We start from the raw sequence: 6,675 nt of genomic DNA on the forward strand, positions 1-6,675 counted from the left end.
CCAAGAACCGATGCATACTGGTAAGTAGCATATTCAATTCGAGGCATGTGGGCTGCTGAATTCATATCTATAGCATAGAATATATAGCAGTCCCTCCATTATCGGCGGCCACCTGTGCCAGCTGCAGACGTTTGAAAAAGTGTTTTTAGAACAGCCTGCCCTACAGCTGCCTGCTGCTTGGAGTGCACATCTACACAGTAGTGTTTAGTAAATGTGTGTGGGGTAGACCATGTTGCTGCTCTACAAATGTCTTCCAAAGGAATATTACCAAGGAAAGCCATGGAGGCCCCCAACTTGCGGGTGGAGTGGGCTCTGGGGGGGGACCGTTAAAGTGCGCTTAGCTTTTTGATAGCAAATTTGAATACACTTAACGATCCACCTGGCTATACCTGCTTTGGAAATGGGGTTGCTGTAGGAAGGTAGATCCCTGACTATGGTTGCCCCCAACTTTTTGCCTGGTGTTTTGCTGGTTTTCTGACTTAGTTGACCTGGGGCCCTGCTATTCAGGACCCCAGGCCTACTGCTCTCTCTGTAAAATGGATTCCATGTACCTTAGGTACATATCTAATTGGATACTGAGTCACCTTATCAGTCCCTGTACAGAGTACCTTAGGTGACCAGGGCATAGGAGTACCCAGGGCCTACCAGGGGCTGAAGCATGTATTATGCCTACCCTGGCTGGCCATGCAAAACTGACACAACTGGCTGCTTGACAGCTGGGGCAAGGTGGTGTAATCACCCCTTGCTTTAGATATAGTATACCTATATCTAACCCTAAAATGGACACACAGATCTCCTATCAGTCACTCCTTTGGCAGGCCTTGACAATCCTGAAGGCAGAGTGCTTGGAATCGTGTGAGATAGTGCTCTGACATGAGCTGAGCCTGTCTGCGGCTTTCGGGATCCATCCCGTAGCCGTTTCCATGATATCGCATACCATATACTCTTAAGTGCATTATAATCCTCGCGGTTATATGCCAACTCTGGTATCGCTTTATCAAAACATGTCGACTAAGGTGTCATACGAATTGGAATACTAACCCCTCGCCAATTCTGGCGACGGGGTTAGCATTCCACCCTTCTAGAGGGACACGACATGTATGTAACCTGTAACCCCGGTTAAAGTCAGACAGAGCCTTAGCTCCACAAAATGGATGCTGCCACCGAGACACAAGTCTGCCCTCCTGCTGCTGGGAGTCCTCCCAGCCCAGGAGGCAAGGACAAAGGGTTTCCTGCCAGGGGCGGTGCCAGCACCGTCCCAGACAGGATTTTGTGTATCCTAGGTAGGCAGGGCTTTAGAGGAAGGTGACTGCAAGTGGCACCCCGGTGCTCACTGTGCATAGGCCGGCTGGAACCAGTTCCAGGGGCACTCCAGCCCCTGATCTGGGGAAAGCCCGCCAAAGGAGAGGGGTGTAACCACCCCCCTCCTAGTCCCACCCATAGGGCAGGACTTAGTCGCGTGCCAGCCCCTTTTTGCAGGATAAAGGTAGGAACTGGCCCCCTTCCAAATCAGATCATCTTTGAATCCTGAAACTACTTTCCACGAAAGGAACTCAAGACTTCTTCCCAAGATTCTCCCTTGTGACTAAGGAGTAGTCACCCTGCAGCAGCAGGCACCAACCAAGTATCGCGGTTTGTTGCCAGTCTCTCCTTCGGATCAAGACGGCTCCAGCACGACGAGAACCGGCTTCCCTGGCACCTCTGACCTCAACCTACATCATCAGCCCAGCTCTGATCCGTGGGTGCGACGAGACCTCGAGGGACCGGCCATCTTCAGAACTGCACGACGCTTGTCCAGCACGACTCCCGAGTGACCCTCGACAGAGTGCTTTGGGGTAAGAGAAGCCCCGACCCTGAGCAGCTCCAGCACCGAAGTTCAGCCCCCCTGCATCCACGAGATCTGCGTGGGGCCCTTCTGCTCTTTGCTGCTCACCGCATTGTCCAGGTCACTTGCCCGTTGGCTAGAGACCCCTTCACGACGCTCCACGACGACAACTACTGCTGGTCTGGTTGCTCCAGACTAGCCCTTGCTCCCCTCCAACAGAGGAGCACCCTGGACCCTCCTGGTCCTCTCAAGACGCCATTTTAGGTCCACCGCGTGGGCCTTGCATTTGCCAAGACTTGTTACCCAATCCTGGGTCCAGCGACGTCGACAGCAAGAACCTTCGTGGGACAGCTCGCACCTCCATCCTGGTCGCCGACAACGCCTCCTGGTCCGAGAGACTGCAGAGCCCAGCAGCGCCCACTCACCTGGCTGAGGTGACTTCGTCCGGTGCCATCCTGGTGCCCACTCAAATCACTGGCTAGTGATTCAGAACTTGGTCCCCTCTGCTTACAGGTTTCTTCTTTCCTGATCCAGGCTTGGATCTCCACGAACTCTCTTCACTGGCCGCCTGCCAGCAACTCTTTCTTCAGGCTCCTGGTTCTTCAACGTGGGTTTTCGACGCAACTTCAACCCTATGCAGCCGCAGCCCCTGGGCTAGGTAAACCAAGTACTCCGGTGCTTCAGCATAGTCCAACACCCTAAGTGTTCGGATCCACCCCCGTTTTCGACCCACCTAGTCGGGTTCGCCCGAAAACAGTAACTTTGCAACTGCTAGCCTCCATAGACTTTTTCCCGCCTTACGCGTGAGAGTTCCCACTCTGCACACGACGTCCACAGGCCTCCTGCATCGAATACCAGTGTTTAGAATTGTAGGCCTAGCGATTCCTGAGTCTAGAAAAGTACTACTTACCTGCTAGCAAGTTCGCATTCCACTTACTGTGTATATGGTTTTTCGTGCCCCTAGGGCATTTGTGTAAATTGTGCGACAAAGTATTTTCGTAAGAGTTTTGTTGTGTGCTTAGCTCCCTGACTCATAAAGAGTTCAGGGTAGACTTGTTATAAATAAATATACGTTTATTTTCATAACAACTTGTGTGGTGTCCTTTCACTTGGGGTTCAAGGGGTAATGTGATGGTAAAACAGCTGGCTTAACACGCCCTCTAGAGTCTTAGCCTTAGACTGCTCGTATCCATGCTACTAGGATAGCTGGTCTATAAGGTTGACTTACAACCAATCATCAATAAGGGTTGTTTGGACTGATACATAGTGATCACTAGAACAGTGAGCACTGCATATCAGGCCAACTTCTCACAGTTGCCTTTGTGTTGTGCAGAAAAGGCAACAAAGAGTTGTTTCGTCTTCCTAAAATCTTTTGTTCTATCGATGTAGTACATCAAAGCTCGTTTGACGTCAAGAGTGTGGAGCATTCTTTCGGCCACCGTCTCTGGGTTTTGAAAGAACACAGGCAGTTCAATAGTCTGATTGACATGGAACTGTGAAACCACCTTAGGAAGAAATTTAGGGTTAGTGCGCAGCACCACCCTGTTTGAGTGAATCTGTATAAAGGGCTCTTGCACGGTGAGCGCCTGGAGCTCACCAACACGCCGCAGTGACGTAATGGCTATAAGGAAAGCCACTTTCCATGTTAAGAACTGGATTTCGCATGAATGTAGAGGCTCAAAAGGTGGACCCATCAGTTTGGTGAGGACCACATTAAGGTTCCATACAGGAGCTGGCAGGGTCCTGGGAGGAATGACTCGTTTCAGTCCTTCTAGAAAGGCTTTAATGGCAGGCACTCTGAAAACGGAGAGATGCTGCCTGTTCTGGAGATAAGCCGCTATGGCGGATAAGTGTATCCGAATGGAAGCCTACGCCAGATTGCATTTGTAAAGATGTAACAAATAACAAATGATGTTGTGAGTAGATGCATCTAGCAGGTTGATGTTGTGTTCTGCACAGTAAATGACGAACCGCTTCCATTTTGCTGCATAGCATGCTCTGGTGGTGGGCTTTCTTGCCTCCCGTATGATATCCATGCAGTCAGGAGGCAAGTTAAGGTAGCCAAATTCTAAGACCTCAGGAGCCAGATCGCCAGGTTGAGCTGTTGCGGATCTGGGTGCTGAATGTCGCCATGGCTCTGCGTCAAAAGTCTGGGTATGAGGTGCAGCCTTTGATGCGGTACCACGGAGAGTTCTAGAAACGTGGTGTACCATGGTTGGCATGCCCACGTTGGAGCAACCAGGATGAGTGTCATCGAGTGTTGCTTTAGCTTTCTTGCCACTAGCGGTATGAGAGGTGCTGGGGGAAAAGCGTACGCAAATCTGCCTGACCAGTTCATCCATATCGCATTGCCCTGCGACTGTGGGTGAGGGAACCTGGCGGCAAAGTGTTGGCATTTTGCGTTTTCCCTTGTGGCGAACAGGTCTATCTGTGGATGACCCCACTGCTGGAAGTACGGGTGGAGTACTGATGGATGTAACTCCCACTCGTGCATTTGGTGGCTGTACCTGCTGAGCAGATCCGCCATCTGATTGTCCTTGCCCGGGAGGTGTTCCGCCATGAGGAAGATGTTTCTCTGAATGGCCCACTTCCACATGCTCTGAGCCAGATGAGACAACTCCGGAGAGTGTGTACCTCCCTGCTTCTGAATGTAGTACATGGCTGTCATGTTGTCCGTCCGGATCAACACGACTTTGTTGCACAGATGTACTTTGAATGCCTTCATTGCCATGAAGATTGCCATCAGCTCTAGGTGGTTGATGTGCATCTTCTTTTGCTGCGTTGTCCATAGTCCCTGCACTGTGTAGTGGAGTACATGAGCTCCCCAACCTTGGAGAGAAGCGTCAGTCGTTAGGATGATCTGTGGAACAGGTTCCCGGATCGGGCGGCCCTTGCAAAGGTTGTGTGGATTCCACCAATGCAGAGAGTTGTATGCCCGACCGGTCACCAACACTAGGTCCTTTAACTATCCGTGAGCCTGATTCCACTGACGTGCCAAGCACTCCTGAAGCGGACGCATATGTAGCCAAGCGTGCGGGACTATGAAGATGCAGTAGGCCATCATGCCTATCAACTGCATGAACACTCGTGCTGGAAGCGAGTGCTGCGGTCTGAATTTCTGGATCAGCGACTGAATGCTGTTGATCCTCAGAGAATTTGGCTGAGTCGTGGCCGCCAGAGTATCTATCGTCGCACCCAGATACTTCCGCACATGGGCTGGCCGAAGGTGCGATTTGGGATAAGTCAGTGAGAATCCCAGACTGTGAAGAAGGTGAATGGTGTGGGACATGTTGGCGGCGCACAGCTGGGCCGACTTTGCTTGGACAAGCCAGTCGTCCAGATAAGGGTAAACGTGAACGTTCTGCCTTCTGAGGTGCGCAGCCACAGTCGCCAGGCATTTTGTGAACACCCTGGGCGCCGTGGTCACTGCGAACGGTAGGACCTTGAACTTATAATGCCGACCCTGAATGGTGAATCTGAGGTATTTTCTGTGTGATGGATGTAGAGGAATGTGAAAGTATGCACCCTTGAGATCTAAGGTTGCTAGGAAGTCTCCCTGGTTGAGCAACGGAAGAACTTGCTGCAGCGTCAGCATGTGAAAGTGTTCTGAGAGAATATATTGGTTTAGGGGTCTGAGGTCCAGAATGGGTCTGAGGGACCCGTCCTTTTTCGGGATTAAGAAGTACAGGGAGTACACTCCTGTGCCTTCTTCCACCGGCACGAGCTCTATTGCCCCTTTTTGCAGCATGACAAGTACCTCCTGCTGCAATAAGTGCAAATGCTCTGTGGACATAGGACGGTGTTTTGGTGGCATGTTGGGTGGAGTGGATGTTAACTCCAGACAATAACCGAACTGTATAAGTTTCCTGACCCACCTGTCTGTGGTGATGGATTTCCAGACTGGCAGGAACTGCTGGAGTCTCCCCCCGACAGGTGTTGTGTGGTCGGGGTGAAGTGGCAGGGCGTCACTGTTTGAGGGTGGCAGAGGAACGGGAGTTGTTATTTCCACGGCCTCTGCCCTTGGCACTGTTACCCCGATAGCCGCCTCTACTCTGCTTGGTGTAAGAGGACTGCGCTCCACCTTTAGTGTATTATGTTTGCTGGGACATCTGGCCTCTGGAAACACCTCTGTTGCCTGAGCGACGAAAAGTATTGGCCCGAAACTGTTGGGACTGGAGAGCTCTCATGGACTTTGCAGTCTCGGTATCCTTCTTTATTTTTTCCAGTGTGGTATCCACCTCAGGACCAAACAACCTATCAGGGTTGATCGGCTGATTGAGGATGGTGGTTTGTATCTCCGGCTTGAAACCGGAGATTCTGAGCCATGCTTGACGTCTCAACATCACACTGGTGTTAATGGCCCTGGCCGCGGTGTCCGCCACGTCCAGCGCACATTTAATGGAAGCGTTGGAGATTAGCTTCCCTTCCTGAATGAGCATTTCCGCCGCCTCTTTATACTGATCGGGTAGATGTTGCAACAGGGTCTCTAGTGTGTCATAGTGCGCCCTGTCATTTCTGGCCAAGAGTGCCTGAGTGTTGGAGATACGCCAGATATTGGCTGCTTGAGCCGCCATCCTCTTTCCTGATGCCTCCAGCACTTTAGATTCCCTGTCTGGCGGAGGAGCATCACCAGTGGTCTGCGAATTCGCCCCCTTCCGGGCATTAGAAACGACCAGAGTCCAATGGCAACTGGCCCTTGATGTAGGTAGGGTCTCCAGGTGCCGGCTTATATTTTTTTTCAATTCTAGGGTTGACCACCCTGGCACGTGTGGGTTCCTTAAAGATGTCTGCAGCATGTTTGAGAACCCCTTTCAACATTGGGAGTGTTTTGACAGTCTTTTCTGCTGTGG

This window comes from Lissotriton helveticus, chromosome 5_1 (genome assembly GCF_964261635.1).
Source record: "Lissotriton helveticus chromosome 5_1, aLisHel1.1, whole genome shotgun sequence".
Taxonomy (NCBI): Eukaryota; Metazoa; Chordata; class Amphibia; order Caudata; family Salamandridae; genus Lissotriton; species Lissotriton helveticus.